This window comes from Ovis canadensis, chromosome 1 (assembly GCF_042477335.2).
Source record: "Ovis canadensis isolate MfBH-ARS-UI-01 breed Bighorn chromosome 1, ARS-UI_OviCan_v2, whole genome shotgun sequence".
NCBI lineage: Eukaryota > Metazoa > Chordata > Mammalia > Artiodactyla > Bovidae > Ovis > Ovis canadensis.
The window spans coordinates 6,841,884-6,863,437 of record NC_091245.1 but is presented as its reverse complement, the minus strand read 5'-3'; the positions used below and the strand labels follow the sequence as shown (position 1 = coordinate 6,863,437).

General features: G+C 49.3%; 1 protein-coding gene across 3 annotated transcripts in view; it reads left to right on the top strand.

Annotated features, from left to right (window-relative positions):
* The first annotated feature begins 17,930 nt into the window (after positions 1-17,930).
* SH3BP4 (SH3 domain binding protein 4) overlaps positions 17,931-21,554 on the top strand; it is a 99,119-nt gene continuing 95,495 nt past the window's right edge. The window contains exon 1 of one of the 3 annotated variants that reach the window (XM_069584805.1): positions 17,931-18,377. The gene's annotated coding sequence lies outside the window, so the exon portion shown is untranslated. The remainder of the gene's footprint in view (positions 18,378-21,554) is intronic. The other 2 variants (XM_069584814.1, XM_069584823.1) reach the window with 2 other exon arrangements.

Below are 21,554 nucleotides of genomic sequence, written 5' to 3'. Positions count from 1 at the left end.
CTGAATTTTAGACATACTCTCACGGACATCTAGAACATATTTTTCAGCAGAATGAGTAATCTGGAGCAATTTGCTACTTTTTCAGCAGAATGAGTAATCTGGAGCAATTTGCTAATCATCGGCTTCACTAGATCTTGATGATGTCACCCATTATCAGAACGTTGATAAATTATTATATTTCCATTTACTTGAATATAGTGTTGATTTCTGTTTGTGGCTTTTTCCTAATTGAAGAACAGTTGATTTACAATGTTGTGTTAATTTCAAGCGTGCAGTAAAGTGATTCAGTTTCATATACATTCTTTGGTAGATTCTTTTCCATTATAGGCTGTTACAAGATACTGCAGATAGTTCCATGTGCTATACAGTAAGTCCTTGCTGTTTACTTATTTTAATTATAGTAGTGTGTACCTGTTAATCCCAAACTCCTAATTTATCCCTCCCACCTCTTCTCTCCCATCTGTTTGATTTTAGCCAACACTTATCTAAGGGAGTGCAGAGTCCCCAGTTTGTGGATTTCTACAATCAATATTAACTTCCAAGTTTCCTCCTATAGCCATTTTGGAGACATTTCCTATGATTGACTACAGCTCGCTCACCAGAAATGAGAATGCCACTCCACGCAGCACTGACTTGAGAAAATAGATTTGGTCAGGACAATTGGCTGGAGACATACTCTAAAGCTAAAAAGAAAAGCCATTAAGTTCTGTGCCCTTTTGCATTGTCTTCTCATTACCTCCTCCATTAACGCAAATAATTTAGTTATATAAAGTACATCGAAACTATTATGAACCTTATAACAAACGATTTCCTTAGCTCTGCTTAAAGTTTTCCATTTCCACTAAGGCACCCAGTGCCTTTTCCAGAACTGCCCTCTTCACCTCACAGAGAAAGAAAAGAGCATTTTTGGAAAAGTGACCTAACACAGGTGTTCTCAAGCTTGAGTTCCCCCAGCTACACAGACCAGATGATGCTCACAGGCATGACACAGATCCTACTGTTGGCTGTCATTCCAGCCCTTCTCGACTTTCAATAAAGCAAAACACATGTGAGTCAGGGAGGATCGCGTCCTGGAAGCAGCAGCTCTCATTTATTGTAAAGAAAATCATTCACCAACCTGAGTCCTCTACACACTGCCAGCAACAAATGACTTAGAGTATCCCAAGCATGCGGGCTATCCCCACGTGCTGCAACAGCCCGGATGAAAACAGCTCATGTCGAGTATAAAACAATCCCGACGTCTTAAGTGACACACATTCCCCCCCTAAAAAAGAATGGCATTTATTTTGCAAGCAACCAAATACATAAAATGGCAAACCACTCCAGTATTCTGGCCTGGAGAATCCCAAGGACAGAGGAGCCTGGTGGGGTACAGTCCATGGGGTCTCAAGGAGTCAGACACGACTGAGCGACTAACACCACAACTAAAGTCATTCAGTGCTTTACCAATGAAAGTACTGAAAGTCACCAGCTATGGGAGGATCATATCTTCCAAGCCCCAGATTGGAACAAATCTGCTACAGGTGGTCAAAAACAACAAACAGATTAAATATTTAAATTCAAGATGGTCTCGGAAAATGTGAGATGTCACGAAGTCAGGTGAGGGGAGCAGGGAGAATGCTCAGCGAAAGTGCGGACAGAGGTGAAAGATCAGGAATGGAAGAAGATCCAGAGGGTGGAGAGGAATGGGGACCATGACCTGATCCAGGCAGCATGAGGTGTGCATGGTGGGTCTGGTGAGGCAACACTGGCTCTTGTCCACCAGCCTGTACTGCTGTGAACCAAAACTTAGATTCCCTGGTGTCTCACTGTTCTCTTTGGGACCAAGAGGAGATCCCCTTCAGAAAATCTGCATGCCTCTATTCTTGGATAGGGCTTCCCTGGTTGCTCGGGTGGTAAAGAATCTGCCTGCAAATGCAGGAGACACCAGTTCAATCCCTGGGTCGGGAAGATCCCCTGGAGAAGGGAATGGCAGCCTACTCGAGTATGCTTGTCTGGACAATTCTGCAGACAGAGGAGCCTGGGAGGCTACAGTCCATGGGGTTGCAAGAGTTGGACACGACTGAGCAACTAACACTTTCATTCTTGGGTAAGTCTTTCTAAACATCAGAACTGCTGTGTAGAACATGACAGCACCAAACCTACTCAGAGAATAGCCGCAAGGCCGACAGCAAAACAAACTTTCCCCTCTGTTGTCAAAATCATTCGAGTCCTGTGAGGCAGAGCTGTTCTCGCCTGCTCCAAGTGCTTTTCTAAACAGAGCATCACGAGAGGATTCCTAAGAAGTAAATATTTATAAGGCCTGGTGGCCGATAAAAATATCTCATTAATAAACATTTAGGGAAGTGAAAGTGTTTCTGTAAATAATACCAAGATGAACAATCCTCAATATCAAGAGGAAAATCTTTGGTTGGTAATAAGTAGGAAGTCTATTTTAGTTCTTGATTTGGGGGATCCAAACGTACTTAGCAAAGTGGAAGAAACTCCAAAATATTAGGAAACTAAAGTGCCTGCAGAAGTTAAGCTTTGGGGAAACACAGCAAAGAGATGCAGACAACTGAAAAACAGTGGATGGGTTTTGAGGTTATAGGGGTATTCCAGAATGATCTGTGTAAGAGAAGGCAGCCAAATGCAGCGCGCACACACAGTTATGTATATACGGTTACGTTTTATCGTTTCGTGCTTTTTAAAAATATTGTATTTAAACGAACAGATTATTTGGAATTTGCCTTGCATGTTCTGATGCTGTTATGTAGCAGAAGATTCCAGACTATTGTGTTGTGGTTCAGTTGCCAAGTCGTGCCTGACTCTCTGTGACCCCACGGACTACAGCGCACGCCAGGCTCCTCTATCCTCCCCTGTCCCCTGGAGTTTACTCAAATTCATGTTCCTTGAGTCGGTGATGCTCTCTCTCACCATCTCATCCTCTGCCACCCCTTTCTCCTTCTCCTGACTATTACACCATCTCATCCTCTGCCCCCCCCTTCTCCTTCTCCTGACTATAACACCATCTTTCATTTATTCTCTCATTCAGCCGGGAATGATTGAGTGTCAGACCCTGTGAGAGAGGGCAGAAGACAAAGGCAAAAGCCCACAAGCTTTGCCCTCCTGTCCTTGGAGGCTAAGGAAACAGAAATCAGCCTGGAATTAAGGCAATCTGTGGTGAGCATCCCCAAGGAAAGTGGCAAGATATCTCTCTTCTCTGTGCAGAGGGACTCAGGCTGACCGACCACCCTGCTTTGCCTGGGACTGTCTCAGTTTGGTGGCAAAATTCCCTGGACACCCACTCAGTCCTGGGCAAACTGGAAATTGATTAGTCACTTAGCAGGTAGGAGTGGCTCCTGCTGGGAAGGGATGATGAGCAGGCAATTGTGCGGAGTTGATTGGATGGATCTGGGCTTGAGGTGTAAATTGGAGCGGCTACCATATGGCTGATGGTGAACTGAGTGCCCCTCCCCCAGGGAGAGAGGGTGAGACCTTTGTCATCAAAGTGAACTGAGCTCCACTTTCCTGGGAAGGCTTCTCACTTTGACTCTGTTGACAGATACTAACACATTCTCCCTCACTTCCTTTTCGGTTCTCGGTTACCTGATATGTGTTGGCCTCAATTTCTCTCTTCTTTCATCATCATGTTTTAAGCCTGAGTTTTGTAAGGAGCCTACCGTTGGGTTTGGGGGATTTTTCATTCAACTTTCTCCTTTAACTTAGAGGAATAACCCATGTATACTCATTGTCGTCATTTATAGTCAGTTTTGCTTGTCATCTTTTTAATGTTTTTTTCTTTGTTTTCTAACTGCTTGCTTTCTAGTCTGTTTTGTTCGGATAGGTTTTTGTTTCTCTGTTTTTTTCTTTTATGATGCTAGACTTCATTGTGATCTGTAGGGTAAACAGCCTTTTAATTCTGTTAATTGCTACATCATAGATTTTTTGAATGCATTTAAAATGTATTCTTCACCTGAAGGGAAACCAGTCATCAGAGTCAGCAGGGAAGTAGATTGTGTAATATCCTTTGAGGAAGATGGTGGGTTTGTTCTAAAAATTGCTACCTCAATTTTAATATTTAACTCTGCACATCCCCTGCTCTTTCCAGTCTTGATTTCCTCAATTCAAGTTCCGTTTTAGGGTTCATGGGTATTTTATTCCACTATTTTTTTATTTCTTTAATTCCATTATTTCTTTAACTATTGGTTTTGCCCTCATCTCCATTCTGTACTCTCTGAAATGTTATTGTCTGTAATCCTTAGCTCTGTCCTTCACGTACTTTTTCTTTCGGTCTTGATTTAGTCAGCTCAGGCTGCTCTGACAACTACCGCAGGCAAGGCGGCTTAAACAATAGTATGTCTCACAGGTCTGGAGGCTGGAAGTCTGCAATCAGGGAGCAAGTTTAGTTAAGCTGGGTGAGACCCCTCTTCCTGGGTCTGTCTTACCAGGGCACCAATCCCACAATGGGCTTCCCTGGTGGTTCAGACGGTAAAGAATCTGCCTGCAATGCAGAAGATGCGGGTCTGATCCCTGGGTTGGGAAGATCTCCTGGAGAAGGGAATGGCAACTCTCTCTAGTATTCTTGCCTGGAGAATCCGATGGACAGAGGAGCCTGGCGGGCTGCAGTCCATGTGTTATGAAGAGTGGGAGACGACTAACACTCAGTCCCACGATGAGGGCTCCACCCTCACAACCTGAGGATCTCCCGAAGACCTCATCTTCAAATACCACCACTTCTGGGATTAGAGTTTCAAGATATGAATCTGGGCGGGGGAGGGGGAATCACAAGCACGCACTTACATCCCCCTCTATAACACAATGGACTGTGATTCTTCTATTTGCTTCTAGCAGCATTCTCCCTGGCAGAAAACAGATATTTACCAAAGCCGGTTTTGTCAAAATACCACATAAAAGGAAATCAAGAGCAGCAGAAGGGATGAGGCAGGGGAAGAATCTAATCCTGACTTGACCTTTGCCAGGTGGATGTTGAGGAAAAGAGATGCAGAGCCCCTGAGGCCCCTCCCGTCATCCACGTTTGTGACTGTCACCCCAAACGCTCAGAAACGCTGCTCCCCAGACTCCATTCAGACCGCACCCCCTCACCTCTCCGGCTGCTGCCCCTGAAACCAACAGGCAGCAAGCTGGGGGAAAAGAAGCTGGTCACTCTCTAGTTATTGTCCTCCTCGTCCTCATCCATGCCATCCAAATTTCTTGAGAAACTCCTAAGCTCTGGCCATCCATCTTCACCTCCAGTGTCTGCCCAATCCCTTGCAGCCTGCCCTCTGCCCCATGCCCCTCTGCCATCGCTAAAGTGACCCACTATCTTCCCATGGCCAAGCCATGGATGTTTCCTGGCCTTCATCTTTTTAGTCATCATGCTGACACCCAACACTACTGATCCCTTTACTCCTACTGGAAATATTTTCACCCCTATCTATCCTGTCTTCCTTTCTACGTCTTTGTCTGTCCCTTCTTAAGCTTTCCTCAACTCCTCTTTGACACTCATTCATTCACTAAACAAACATTTGTGGAGCACCAACTATTTGCAGTGACAATAATCTCTCATTTCATGGAACTTGCAGTCCAACACAGAAGGAGGGAACGAGCAAGGAGTGAACGATAAATGAATAAATGAAGAAGTGTGTCAGACGATCAAAGGGTCAGGAATCCTGGGTAGCGAAATAAAGCAAGGCAAACTGATAGAGGCACAGGAGCAGGGAATCTCACTGGGTGAAGGCCATCAGAAATCAGCCCTCTGAGAAGGAGACAGCACATCAGAGCTGGGACAATGTGAGAGGGACTGACGTGAAGAGCTGGGGGGCGTGCGTGTGGAAAACAGAGCAGCGAGTCCAAAGAAGCTGAAGTAGGTGGCTATCGGGTGTGTTCCAAGCATAACCGGGGGAATATGGTGGGAGAGGGAAATGGAGAGGGAAGGCGAAAGCCAAAGTGCCCGGGGTGAGTGACAAAGGCCTCTGCACGCCAAGGGGGAGGGGCCGTCGTTCTCCAGGCAGTGGCCTTGCCCTTCCTTCTCTGTATACTTTCAGAGCAGGACGTCGCCCAAACCCAGAGCCTCCGTGGCCACCTTCATCCCCGTGAAGCCAAGTCTTCTTCAGCTCAGACTTCTCAGTTAAGCACCAGGTCCTACGGCTTCCCTGGTGGCTCAGTAGGAAAGAGTCCGCCTGTTAAAACAGGGGACACAGGTTCAATCCCTGATCCAGGAAGATCCCACAAGCCAGGGGGCAGCTAAGCCCACGTGCCACAACTGCTGAGCCCATGTGCTGCCACTCCTAAAGCCCGTGCACCCTGGTGTCCGCGCTCCACTGGAGAAGCCACCGCAATGAGAAGCCGGTACATTGCAACTCGAGAGTGGCTCCCGCTCGCCACAGCCCCAGAAAAGCCCACCCAGCCACAAAGGCCCAGCCTGGCCAAAAATAAAAAAAAATTATTTTTTTAAAAAAAGAAAGAAACATGCAAGCCTCTCTATATTTAAGAGCAATCAGGTACTGCGAATGAAATGGCAACCCGCTCCAGTATTCTTGGCTGGAGAATTACGTGGATGGAGGAGCCTGCTGGGCTGTGGTCCATGGGGTCGAAAAGAGTTGGACACGACTGAGTGATGATCACACACACTCTCTAGTCAAGGCAGCTCTTCTCACATGTCCCAAATTCATCTCAGACTCAACATGTCCAAACCTGATCACGTCGTTTCCTCTGGAACGTCTCACCATCTGACACTCACCTAGTGGAGTCATGGTCCACTGAGGTCACCAGACTGAACTCTTTCAGAGGCATTTTTCGGGACCCCCTTCCCCCTCATCCCCAACACAGCCACCAAACTATGGTTTCTGCTCAATAATATCTTCTCTCTCTGCCCTCCACTTTCATTACATTTTCACTGTCCTGGTCTTTATTCTCAGCACTTCTTGCCACAAATATAACAACCAGTTAACTATTCTCTTTGACCTAAGTCTGATCCTCTTTGGGTCCATCCTGCATATTCCTGACAGAGGGGACATTTGAAGAGCAGATATCACTATATTCCTACCCTGTTTCAAGTCTAGAGTTCTTAGTTCAAATCCCTTGGAAAGGTGATCTGTCCATCATTTGACTGCCTTTTTTAAAAAAAATTTTATGTTTTTTTTTCTTTTTGAGGGGGGTTGTTCTGGGTCTTAGTTATGGCATAAGAGATCTTTAATTGCAGCATGTGAGATCTAGTTCCCTGACCAAGGATTGAACCAGGGCCTCCAGCATTGGAAGCGGGAGCCTTAGCCTCTGGACCACCAGGGAAGTCCCTCATTCTTAAATGCATTCCTCCCCAACACACACACACACACCCATCCTACCCCTCAGTCATCAGCACACACACACACTCCCATCGTACCCCTCAGTCATCAGCACACACACACACACACACACACACACTCCCATACCACCCCTCAGTCATCAGCACACACACACACACACACACACGCCCATCCCACCCCTCAGTCAGCAGCTGGACCTGGCAATGTCTCTGGCCGTTCTGTACCTCCATGCCTTCCTTCCTGCTTGCTCCTCTGCTCACATGCCTAGAACCTCTTCAATTAATTTATGCCTATCATTCTTCAAAATACAACCCCAGTCAATGCTGGCACATCCATAGAGAGAAACACTGTATTCTGTGAATGTCTTCAGAAGCATCTGTAGGATTTTTTTGTGTATACAAAAAAATAAGCTGCAGAGTACTGTACATGGGATGCTATTATTTTTTTGGGGGGGATTATTAGAAAAATAATAGCAGAAGTAAAGATAATTTGGTAGAATATTTTGAAAATTAAAACAGTAGTGATATCTTTTAAAAACAGAGCAAAAGGATAAAGGGATAAGAAACTAGGTGGGGGGAAAATATAAGAAAAATAGAGCATCAATCCAGGATGTCAAACAACTGAATAATAGGGGCTCCAGAAAGAGAAAATAGAGTGACTATTTATTTCTAGGCTTTTTGTAGAAAAACATCGGGAAAATTTCTCACAATTTAAAGATATATGTTTTCAGATTGAAAGGGCTGTTAAATTATCCATCATAAATTACAATAGATGAAAAATACCAAGAGAGGGCTCAAGAACTTTCACAAGCTGGAAACAGGAGAAGTACTTAGAGAAGTTTCCAAGTACATCAACAGAGAGAAAAATATATATATCCATAAGATATTACATCTCTGCACATTCGATGTAAAAACAAAAAAAGTTGGTTTCCCTGGATGATGTGATAAACATCTTGTTAATAAATAACTCACTTTTTCATTATTTCCTGTGTTTTCCCTCCTCTTTGGTTGCCACGTGGACCCCTAACCCCATGAGCCTTCTTCCCAAGTGTGTCTGGACAGAGTCTGTCTGGTTGCCTCTTCACGGTGGTTCTCTGAACATATCTGGCTATCTGGAAAGAGGGCAGGTTGACTGCCACCTGCTCTCTGCCCTACCCAAACCCTCGTTTGGCCTCATCTCAGGGGCAGTGGCTGGAGCCCCTCAGGCTGATACATGGAGCAATCAGCTCAAAGACTGGAGAGGGGTCACCCAGGGCCAAGGTCAGAGCAGGCCACCTCCCAGTGTGGTCCCTATGCCCCAGGTAGTGTTTCCAAGGATGCTTGAGTCTGCTGACCAGAGGGAAGGCCAGCCTGGCAGCTTCTAGATTCATCTCCAGGACTCTCAGATAAGCCATGAAATCTCTTGGTGCCTGGGAAGAATGAATCATGAGGTCAAGACTGATCCTGTCATGGAGGTCCGAAGAGCATGACCGCCCCTGAGTGCCAAGTGGCCTGGCAAAGTAGATTCTGTGCACTGCTCAGCGGCTGAAGGTCAGATTCTGGAGCAGGGCAGACCCAGAGAAGAATTTTATCTTGATTTTAGCTGTGATCTTTGCTGAGTCATTCAAATTCTCTGAGCCTCGATTTCTGTATTAACCATATCTTATGTTTCATGGTGAACTGACATCTGTGTCCAATCCCTAAACATAGTAAACAACTTGTGCTCAAGCTTGTTTTTCAGTTTCAAAGCAACTGATCCAGGGTTCACACCCGACCACTTCACTCATTGGGCCCCACACTCCAGACCACTATCCGCCTGCCCTAGTTACACTGGGGCCTGCTAGCAGACAGCTAGGGACAGAGAATCAGACATGAATGAAGCGACTTATGCCCCAGAACCTGCTGCAATTATTCAAAACAGCCAGTCCCATGCTGCTTACCTAGCCATGCCCATTACTTTCCTTGGAATCCACAGTACAGGTTTCTTACCCTCATCCCCTGGCTCCCTTTGTCTCCCACGGAACCCTGGTTCCTCTCCAGGCAGCCCAGTGTGCCTCACCTCCTGTTTCTAAGAAACTGTATGATAAAAAAAATGTGTATAATATTATATATATATATGTATATGTATGTATATATATATATATATATATATTAGTCACTCAGTCTTGTCTGCCTCTGCGATCTCATGGACTATAGCCCACCGGGCTCCTCTGTCCATGGAATTCTCCAAGCAAGAATACTAGAGTTGGTATCCATTCCCTTCTCCAGGGATCTTTCTGACCCAGGGATCAAACCCAGGTCTCCTGCTTGGCAGGCAGATTCTTTACCATCTGAGCCACGAGAGAAGCCCAATTTAAATCCATATTTAAGCCTGATTTAAACAAACGTTGATGTGATCAATAGTAACTGATAGTTTGGGGGGAAATAAAAGAAAGCTGCACGCTCCTGGCCCCATGGCAAGCGGTGTGCACACAATAGGAACAAGTTCAGGCAAATCTTAGAGCTCTGAGCAGACTTTTCTGCTCTTTCTGCTGCTCCCTAAGCTCCAGTTGCAAAAGTATCACCTCACCCTTAAATTCCCAAACTGACCAAGTTTTATTAAATTTTCACAGTTTGACATTGAAATAGTCACTGTGATGAGGCTCAGCCTTGCATAGCTGGGGTGTGCTGTGCTGGGACACCTCAGGTTGCAGCTAAGCTAGTCTGTCCAGCCACATCATCCCCAGGGTCACACATCCCACCTGGCACCACACACCACACCACACACACAGAGCAGCTTGCTCCTTCTCAGAGCAGGCTCAGCCTGGGATGTCGCCCCTCCTCCCTGCTTCTAACCTTGGACAAATTACACCCTCAGGGCCTTTGCCATCCAGCCCTGAGGATGCCCACCCGCCACCTGTGTGCAGGCTGGGCCAGGTGGCTGTCCTGTGTGCGCCCTGACACTCAACTACTTAACAATTTACAGAGTAACTGTCTATTCCCACAGCTGTCTGATTCTTCAATAGAAGGATGTAGGATGTACTTAGGGCTTCCCTCGTGGCTCAGACCATAGAGAATCCACCTGCAATGTTGGAGACCTGAGTTCAGTGGCTGGGTTGGGAAGATCCCTGGAGGAGGGCATGGCAACCCACTCCAGTATTCTTGCCTGGAGAATCCCCATGGACAGAGGAGCCTGGTGGGCTACAGTCCATGGGGTGGCAAAGAGCTGGACAGGACAGGGTGACTAAGCATAACACAGGATGTACTTAACCTTTCTATCCCTAGCTCCTGGCACACTGACTGGCATAGATGAGCATTCTAGACATATTTGTTAAATGAATAACTGAATACTTGAGGACAGAAATGGATATTTATTTAGGAGTATTTCTAGAAGATTCCTGAGAGCCGCAGAACTCCTTTCAGCTGAATTTTTTTATCTGTCTCCCTTCTGGATTTTGCAAGTGTACCTGTGACATCCTAGCCACTCCCCTGTGTGTATGAATGAACTAGAGACACCCAGCAGGAAGGAGGGCTCAGTGTCACAGCAGAGTAGGGCGGGAAGGACAGAGCCTTCCACAAACAGCAAACAGGTTGTCCAACATTTTCTCATGAAACAGGGACTCTCTTATAGCTCATGTTGAGTTATTGGCAGAGAAAGTTTTTCTGATCTGCAGTGGTGGGTGAGGGGGCGGAGGGTGGGAAAAGCTGAGGACGGAAGAGCATCTGATTCCCCACATTCCTGCACAGTCACGGGGGGGCGGGTGGGACCCAGCACCTGCCAACCTCTCCACCCTCACCTCTCTGCATTCTCCACCTCACCTTTTCACTCTAGCCACCCTGCCATCACGTCAGCTCCAAAAGGGCACGAAGCTTTCTCCAGCCTCTGAGAACCAGAATATTGCTGCCATACCAGTAAACAGTCTGTCTGACAGTCTGACAGACTTTTATTTTTGGGGGCTCCAAAATCACTGCAGATGGTGACTGCAGCCATGAAATTAAAAGACGCTTACTCCTTGGGAGAAAAGCTATGATCAACCTAGAGAGCATATTAACAAGCAGAGACATTACTTTGCCAACAAAGGTCCGTCAAGTCAAGGCTATGGTTTTTCCAGTAGTCATGTATGGATGCGAGACTATAAAGAAAGCTGAGAGCCGAAGAATTGATGCTTTTGAACTGTGGTGTTGGAGAAGACTCTTGAGAGTCTCTTGGACTGCAAGGAGATCCAACCAGTCCATCCTAAAGGAAATCAGTCCTGAATATTCAATGAAAGGATTGATGCTGAGGCTGAAACTCCAATACTTTGGCTACCTGATGCGAAGAATGGACTCATTGGAAAAGACCCTGATTATGGGAAAGATTGAAGGCGGGAGGAAAAGGGGATGACAGAGGATGAGATGGTTGGATGGCATTACCGACTCAATGGATGTGAGTTTGAGCAAACTCTAGGAGTTAGTGATGGACAGGGAGGCCTGGCATGCTGTGGTCCATGTGGTTGCAAAGAGTTAGACACGACTGAGCAACTGAACTGAACTGAACTGAACCAGTAAACAAAGGGCGTTGCAGACATCCAGCCATCACATCACAGTGGCCCCAAGAGCGAGCTCCAAAGAACTCTGAGTGGAGGCTAGATGCTTCCCCTCTTTGAATCACCAGACTGCAGCCACCCACCCCAGCCACCCACTGTGCACCCTGAGGAGACTCAGGATGAGAAAGCACAGGATACTGGCCCCAGAGAGCTGAGCAGTGTGTCAAAGGAATGTTTTCAGTGAGCCCAGACTCTTGCGTCTTCCCGCGCACAAACACTGCACTGCTTAACTTGAGACATCTGGTTTTCTTTTATTAATAGTTATGTTTGATGTTCTGACAAGGCCTTTTGTTGCAAAAACTCTTCTATATCCTGGCTGCCCTCACCCTTGCCTCTTGAGAGCAGTTTCTCAGTGTCAACTGAGATGCTGTGTCCCAGGCTTGACATTCTCAGGACATCCGCCGAATCAAACACAGCTCTCATCTTTGAGGTGCGCCCCGCCCTTTCTTTCAGTCAACTCCTCAGAGACTTGGCCTTTGCTGTGCTGTCCGCCTGCATGCCCCTCCCTGGCTCCTTTCTCTTTGGCACGGATGTCCCCTCCCCTGACGGGCCTCTCTAGCTGTCCTACCTAAGTCGGGGAGTTTCTTGTCTCCTGGTTTGGGTGATTTCCTTTCCAGCTCGTACCACCCATGAGCTTGTCCCTTTCCTTCTGTTTCAAGTCATCGCTGGACCCTCAGCACCAGGAAGGCAGAGCTGATGCTGTCTTACCCATCCTCAATTCTCAGGGCTGAGCCCAGGGCCTGGCACACACGTGTTCAATATGTAGGTCTGAATTGCACAACTGTCACTCTTCAGGCTTGTGACTCATGTCAGGAGCATCTTCTCCCTCAGTCGAAATCCACAGAGGGTACTCAGCCAGGCTAGGGTTTTCCCAGAAGCCCCCTTTTCACACTCTGAGTCAGAGATAGCAAGTTTGAAATTCTCTTCGACCATGTGGATGACGCAATTCCTGTTTTATAGATTCCATTGGATAAATACCTTAACGCCTTACACTTGTCTTTTCCCCCTTTTTGTATTTTTTAAATTCTATTTCCCCCTTGACATGGGCATTTTGATCATAACCTGATCTCACTTCTCCAAAAGAACATTATTTCTATTTCCTTGTAGAGAATGCCCTTGTCCCTAGAAAGAGACTTTCACGATAAGCCCACGTGCGATTTCTGAGAAGTTACTCCCTAATGTGAAGTGTACTTTACAAGTGGCCAGAATGCCACAGCGTTAGCAAGCTTTGGTAGAGCTCAAGGCAGTATTTATCACTTATTCTTGCTTGAACTGCTGTTTCTAGCAGTGCTGCGTGTACTTAAGAAGCTACCAGAGTGAATGATAGGCGGTGGTGGTCGGTATGGATTAAGCTCATGCTATTGCTGGTTTAAATGACAGTAATTCCATGCTGATGGTCCAAATCCACGCCAGCCTCCTCTAACTTCTTGGGCATCTTACTTTCTAACACATGAGACTTCCTAAGATGGCATTTTCCCCCCAATACACTGAGTGCATACCATTATAAAGGAGCCTACACTCAGAGAGAAATTTGGCAGGTGAAATCCTTTTGCGAAGCCTGAAGGTCACTTTCTTGGATTCCCTCATCAATGCTTTTCTGCCGGGCAATGTGGTCAGCTCCTTGAACTACAGTGGCTTGCAAAAAGGTATTTCTATGTACAGCTGGTATAAAACCAGGAATGAAAGATTAACTTGTAAGTATGTGTGTGTATACAAAATGACAGTAGTTTATATTTATAAACACTGTAAGCTCGACGCTGAGCAATCTGCACACATTATTTCATTTAATCCTTGCAAATATTATGCCCAGCTCCAGATGAGAAAACACCCAGCTGTTAAGTGATGGGACTGGTATTTAACCCCAGGCAGCCTGATTTCAGTACCAAATATGCACACTTGTATGCACACAAACACACACACACACACACACACACCCCTACAACACACACATGTTTCATATATACATTCATACACTCTAGCATATTGTAAATGCTTAAGGAAAGGTTTCTGGATGCACACGTAACAATACTTTGTTAACCATGGGATCTTGGCCGAGTGTGAAATTGTGGTCAGTGCCTACTTGTTACCCTTGTTGTTCATTGTTCAGTTGCTAAGTCATGTCTGACTCTTTGCACCCCATGGACTGCAGCACACCAGGCTTCCCTATTCTTCACTATCTCCCAGAGTCTGCTCAGACTTACGTCCACTGTGTCGATGATGCCATCCAAATGTCTCCTCCTCCGTCTCCCCCTTCTCTTACTGCCCTCAATCTTTCCCAGCATTGGGGGTTTTACCAATGAGTTTGGCTCTTCATATCAGGTGGCCAAAGTATTGGAGCTTAGCTTCAGCATCAGTTCTTCCAGTGAGTATTCAGGGTTGATTTCCTTTAGGATTGATGGGTTTGATCTCCTTGCTCTCCAAGAGACTCTCAAGAGTCTTCTCCAGCGCCACAGTTGGAAAGCATCAATTCTTCGACCCTCAGCCTTCTTTATGGTCCAGCTCTCACATCCATACATGACTACTGGAGAAACCATAGCTTTCACTATATGGACCTTTGTCAGCAAACTGATGTTTATGCTTTTTAATATGCTGTCTAGGTTTGTCATAGCTTTTTTCCAAGGAGCAAGTGTCTTAGTTTTATGGCTGCAGTCATCGTCTGCAGTGACTTTGGATCCACTCTTTGAATCATTTGAATCCTTTGAAACAAACAAGTATTACTCTTGTACTTAAAAAAACAAGTTATTGAATTTGCTGAATGTGTTTCCACTAGAAATGCTTATTGAGTCATTGAATGTTATAAGTAGCTTTTTTTTTTTTTTTTTTTTTGCCTTTGGAAAGAGAACTAGGAAAACTTGGTAAAATGAGAAAGCATACAGTTAATGGGGAACAACATCTTAAGACCATCTTGCTTTTCAGAACTTCAAAGACAGAAAAGTCCACAGACAACTTACACCTGCCCGTGAGGCACTGTCTCTTCCAGCTCATTCCCACGTCAAATCCATGAAATACAGGAGTGAGAGTACAAGAGAATCTGTTCACAGGTTTTTCTCTTTTTTTAGTTTTCTTTAAACATTCTGACCTCCATAAATTCCTCTCCTAGGATGCAGGCTGCTTTCAAAGATGCTTATAGCACCACGATACGATACCAAGTCCTGGGCTGGTATAGCTGTGGACACCATGAGACAAGCTCTTCGTCCCCGAAGGTGAACGCAGCAGGCACTCTGCTGTCAGCACTGTATCTTGCATTTCCACATCACGTTGTTTGTGCACTTTAATACTTCTTCTTCCCTCACTGCTTAGTGAGCTCAGCTTTCCCCAGACTTGTCCTTGGCTTTCTCATTTGGCTGTTTCTGAGCTCTGCCCTAGCTCCCTTCCTCGGTGTGGCCGCTTTTCCTCGTGTTTGGCCATTTGTGTGCTTCTGGAAAATGTCTTTTCGTAGCTTTTGTCCATTGTCCACTGGCTTGTCTTCTTCAATGCTTCACAGGCATTTTTACACAGTAAGGATATGAGTCATTGGGAATAGCAGTAATAATAGTAGATAAAGCAAACTGAATGCTACTCTGTGCCAGGCTCTTTGCTAAGCACCTTACACGCTGCACCGAATTTTCATTCTCATTTAAGAAACCGAGTCACAGAGAGGCAAGGCTGGCTAGTTCTCTTTCCAAAGGCAAAAGAAAAAAAAAAAGCTACTTATAACATTCAATGACTCAATAAGCATTTCTAGTGGAAACACATTCACATTCTAGCAGGCTGGCTTCCAGGCCAGTGCTCCAAATGTGTACTTAAGACTACTAAGGACCCCCTAGGCCTCCCACATGCCTTTTACACCCTTCTTCTGAGGTCTTTTCAGGGTGACAGCTTCCCTTTGAAATCCATAGCATACATTTTAAGGCTAATTGTATCTATTTTCAGGAATTCAGTTGTCCTAACACATAGATGACGGGCTTCCCAGGTGGCTCAGTGGTAAAGAATTCCCTTCCAGTGCAGACGTTGCAGAAGACGCAGGATTGATACCTGGGACGGGAAGATCCCCTGGAGGAGGATATGGCAACCTACTCCAGTATTCTTGCATGGAGAATTCCATGGACAAAGGAGCCTGGCGGGCTACAGTCCATGGGGTACAAAGAGTCAGACACGACTGAGTGACTGACACTTGGATGATACCCAAATCAAAACACCAGTGTCCACCCTTCTAGGTCCATGTATCTGTCTTCCAATGTCTCCTTCCAAAAATTCATCAGGACCTTCAAATTGAAGTGGCAGTAAATCAGATCCCTAAGTTAAAGGGTGGTCTCAAAGACCAATGAGGTTGCAAGGGCTTGGGCTCCAGAAAACCCAAGATTTGAATTTAGACTCATGGCCCAAGGGCTCATGACAGCAGCACATAAGGCCTAAAGTCATCTACACAATGAGAATAGTAATAATATCGACTTTGCTAGGTAACGGGGGGGGGGGGGGGGGGGTGGGGGGGGTGGGGAGGTGGGGGGGGAATGACTCAAGCAAAAGTCAAGCAAAAGCGAAAGTCATTCAGTCTGTCCAACTCTTTGTGACCCCATGGACTGTATAGTCCATGTAATTCTCCAGGCCTTTCCCTTCTCCAGGGGAATCTTCCCAACCCAGGGATCGAATCCAGGTCTCCCTCACTGCAGGCAGATTCTTTACCAGCTGAGCCACAATATTTCTGGGCATGGAACAACAAATGTTAGCTTTTCCCCCCGCCCGAAGACCTGTTCTTCCTCCTGGTTTCTGCATTGCATGGGGCACCCAGTTCTTCAATATGGTAACTAGTGGTCCTCGAAATGGCTAGAGCCCAACCTCCTGAGTGGCTTCAGGTCAAACTCTGGTTCTACCAGTTTCCTGCTGTCAAATTAATTCTCCAAGGTTCAGTGTACTCAGGCGTGAAATGGACTAATGAGGGTAGCCAAGTGTGGGATTTGGGGGAGATTAAATGTTCCAGTCCATGGAAACTGCTTGCCACACAGTAAGTGGTGCATTCATTCACTGGGAATTAATTGAGTACCTACTACGTGCCAGGCATATTCTAGGCACTGATGACCCAGCGGTGTACCGACCAGAGAACTTGTACACGGCCAGATGCTGTGTATTCCATTTGCGATCTGCTCAGCAGGAAATTCTTTGTAATTTTCCACGCGACTGCCTTTTTTTCTTGTTCATACTTTTTAAACTTTGCGCTGGTCCCCCCATGCTTTTCTTTTCCTCTACGGTCCTAGACGAGTGTAAGAAAGGTTTTGAGAATCATGTGCCCATGTCCGCGATCTGGCCGATGCCAACCAGTCTGCGGATCAGAACATCACCCAGGGGTCTCTGCTTGGGGCTCCTAGAGAAGGGGTGGGCGGAGGAAGATGCCAGGGGCTTGCGAACGCGGCCAAAACGTCTCGAGACGACCGCCACCTCTAGATCTGCTCGGTACCAACCACCACGGTTCCGGAGGGGCCCGGCCTCCTGGGCCTCGCTCCGGGGCCCCCGCCTAAAGGAGGAAGAGGAGGAGACGCCGAGGCCGGATCCTCGCCGCGGCCCGGGGAGACCCGGCGCCAGACCCTCGCCTGCGAGCGCTCCCCCGCCCGGCCTCACCGCACTCCAGCTCGGCCCCGCCCCCGCCTCCCGGCCCCCGCGGCCCGCCAGTCCCCCAGCCTCCAGGCCTCAGCAGCTCGGCCCCGCCCCTCAAAGGTTCGGCTCCGCCCCCTGCTTTTTCCACCGAACGCAGGCCCCGCCCTACGACGTGACCACGCCCACCAAACAATCTCATCCCCCTCCGCCTTTTGGCCACTTTCTAGGCCCCGCCCCCTCCGAGCTTGCCCCGCCCCCTGCCTGTCCGTGCCCCGCCCCGCCTCCAGGCCCCCGCCGCTCGCCCCTCCCCCAGGCCCCAGGCCACATCCGCTCGGCTCCGCCCTCTGCTTCTTTCAGCCCCACGCCCTCCTCTCCACCGCCCCAGGCAGGCCCCGCCCCCCGCCATGACCACGCCCACCACTCATTCCCACCCCGCTCCCGCCTTTTGGCCGCTTTCTGGGCCCCGCCCCCTCCGAGCTCTCCCCGCCCCCTGCCCGCCCGCGCTCCGCCCCTGGCTCCCGGAGGCCCGGGCTAGGACCCGGTCGCCTACTGGCCCTGGGCGTCGTCCCACCACTGTCTCTCCAGGGCGCTCGGCTCAGTCTCTGTCTCCTACCGCCCAAGGCGCCTCGCTCCGGCGCAGGACCACCCTTCCCCCGCGATCCCTTTTCAAGACCTCGCCGTCTTGACCCCGCCCGGGCCAGGAGACACCCCCGACCCACCACTGCTGCCCGCTCCCTGGTCCCCGCCTCCCGCGCTCCGCCTCGCGCGCCCCGCGCCCCGCCTCGCACGCCCCGCCCCGGAGCGGGGACCACCCTCAGCCCTCCCAGGCGGGGGCCGAGAGCTCCCAGCACTCTCGGCGGTCCCGGCAACTAGCTGCTTCCGCGCGGTGGTTCCCGCGGATCGGCGCGCGGTGCCGGCCCGGGCGCGCTCCCAGACCGCGGGGAGAACCGCAGGAGCCCGCGGGACGCAATGCGAGCCAGGTAGGCAGGCTGCGCGCCCGGGCCGGCCCCTGCGGGCGGCTCCAGCCCCGTGCCCGGCCGCGTTCCCGCGGCGCCTTCTGGGGCTCGGCGGCTTTGCACGCCTCGCGGGTGCCGATCGTTATCCCCCGCCGCCCGAGTTGGGGGATCCGGGGGTGCCCGGGCGCGGCTGGCGCCGGACGGCTTCGGGAAGCCTTGCGCGCCCCTCGTGCTTCCCCGGGACTCCGTCACCTCGGCGCAGGCTGGCCTGGCTCGGGGTTCCAGGAACCGAGCCGCACTTACGGCCCCCGCGTGAGCCCGGCAGATCCCCCTTCCCTGGTCCTAGTGAGGCCGGCCCTGAGAGGTGACCCTCCTCGGCGACTGTTCGCGTCCTCGGGGCGCTCGGCTCGGGGGGCCGTGGGTGCTCCGAGGTCTGGAGGCGCCGGGGCTTTCTCTGGCGCGGGTCCCGGGCGAAGGGAAGGGCGCTCAGTCCGGGGTTAAACTTATGACAATGCGTGTTTCTACTTCTTCCGAGACCCCCTCATTTTAGGATGGAAATGAGAATCCCGATTTCTGGCTTCGCCGTCCGGTGACCCACAGCCGCGAGGTGACAGCAGCGGCGGCGGCGGCGGCGGGCGGGCGGGCGGGCGGGGAAGACTGGCGGAGACGCACGTTGCTAAGCGGTGTTTCGCGGGAAGCCGGCTCCGCGATGCGTATTGGTGGTCTGTAGGACCCTATCCCTGGAGGCCGGCGGCTCCCAGCCCCGGCCGGCCGGGTAGCGAGGGGACCAGGCCGCTCTGGCCCTTCTCCGGGGGTGCTGGGCTGCCCCCGGTGCCGCCAGGGGCACGGCGGCCGGGCTTCCTGCGTGCGGAGAGGCCGGTGGAGCCTTACCGGTCAATGCGATTCAAAAAGGGAACCCGGGCAGGATGTTATCCGCGGTTTTCTTTCCAAGTTAGTGCAACTAGATCGGTACTGTGTGCTTTATTAGTAGTAAGAAGTTCACACATAACTTTTGTTCGGAGCACAGAAACACTGTATTTTCTGGGTGGAAAGCACAGAAATATAAACAGTAAAACAGAAACCATCATTGATCCCACAGTTCCTACCGGCTTCAGTATTTACCTTCTTTGATATTCATATTGCACCCGCTTGCTGATCTAATCGGTAAGTTTAGATGTTGAACCTCTCTTGACTAAATGAAAGCAATCCCTTTGTGAAGCTCTCCCCCTCCCCCCTTTTAAACCTGATTGTCTCTGAGCACCAAAGTTTGGGTGTCTGGTCCTGGCTGCCTTCTCAGGCCCCAGGGGTCTTCTTTGTAGTGGGTGGTGTTTTCCATGCCTTCTGCAGGCCGGAGATGGAGAGAGAAGCCGGCAGTCAGCTAGACCACTGGCTCAGAGGAGATTGGCTGTGGTTTGGGTTCCTTGCCTTGTAAAAATGAAGGTAATGATTCTCAATCTGCTTCTCAGGGGCACCATAAAAATTAATGGGTGGTTTGCAAAGCATTTCGACATCCTTGCATCGACAGCGGCTGTACTTTGAGGGGCTAGGAAGCATTTCATTCGTGTCCTTTGCTTTCGTCATCAAATAAAACAGTCTACCTCCCACCTGGTCATCCCGACTAGGAGACGGGAGTGTCCAGTGGAGTCTGGAGAAGGTTCCCGGCTCCCTGCTCAGCACTGGCTTTCCAGGCCGAGTCCCTCAGGAAATGGGGCCTGGGAGGCTTGGAAGGAGACAGAACCCCCTTATCCGTCTCCCCTATCTGCTTTATGCACATGGGCAGATGCCCAGAGTGTAAGGGGACTTTGGCATTAAAGCCCCAGGGTTCATAGGCCTGATGCCGAGGCCACGCTGATCTGAGAGGGAGCAGTTAGTTCTGGGAGAAGGACTCAGACAGTGAAAACCCTGGCTTCCTAGGCATTTGTTTTACGGCACTCTTGTTTACCAGATGAACAATGACCCGCTCAGATCTGTGGTGCCTGAGAAGCTCCTGTGAGCTTTAATTTTTTTTCCTGTTGTCCCAAGACTCTGGCACCATGCTTTAAGGAGCCTTTGAAAGCAATTGGGAGGGACTCGGATCATTTGTTAATTTCAGATACTAAAAGCTGGAGCCGGAGCCATCTGAGGTGCCACACAGGTTGGCTTTTGTTCCCCTGGCAAAGCAGCCGTGACGGAAGCGCCTCTCTGTGTAGCAGGTCTGGAGGGTTCCAGTTTGTCATTTGATAGTTTCTTTTTTTTTTTAATTGTCACTCCCACCAGCACTTTGTTCTGCCCAAGGGCTAGGAGCTGAGCACAGTCCAGACACAGGGGGCTTTCCGGAAGGACCCAGAAAGTGGGCTGGACGAGTTGCTGATAAGTATCCTTCCAGGCTCCTGGGCTCTTAGTGTTGTGCCCGGAATGTTCTCTGAGTTAGGAGGAAGGGGGAGTCCTGGATTTTCTCCTGTGCTGTTTGCTAACTCAATTTCTAGTCACCCAGCGGCCTGGAATTGTTTCTCTGCAGGCTGCTTCAACAGACTTTTTTCTCATTCTAATGGTACTGGTGTGATAATAAGATATGCTAATAGGAACGAGGTTGACGCCCCTGGGTCCTGGGAGGCCGCTCCCATGTTTAAATCCTGGCTTCCGGGCCAGTTAAGTGTGGGAAGGATGTGTGCGCTTCCTTCTTGCAAGGCAGGAGGCCACCTGGCTTCCCTCAGCTTCTTAGGGGAGCCCTTGGCCCGAACAAGGTGAGAAGCCACTTCACTGGGCCCTGGCTGACCTTACCCCAGCTGGGGGCAAACCACCGTGGCTCCCTGTTTGAGGAAACAGGCTTGTGTGTGCCTTGTGGGGTTGGGGCCAGCCACGTGGGTTTTCTTTAGCTTGGTTCTTTTCAAATTCAACACCTGAATTGGGCCACGTTGCAATTTTTCTTCTGAGAATTGGAGTCAGTCCCCTGAGATGTGTTTCCTAAGGCCCTGGAGATGAGCACTGGGACTGCTTTATCCTGAGGGCACCGCCTGACAGCCGGGAACTGGGCAGCTAAATAGACTTTACCCTGACCTCAGGGCCAGGAGGGGAGCCCGGAGCAGTCCAGTGTTGACACTCAGCTTTCTGCAAGCTGGATCCTGCCTCCCCGCTGCTTGCATAATAGAAGCCCCTCATTCTGCCTTCACCCTCCAGGGAGAGAGTGACAGAAAAAATAATTCAGCAAGCCCCTAAACACCC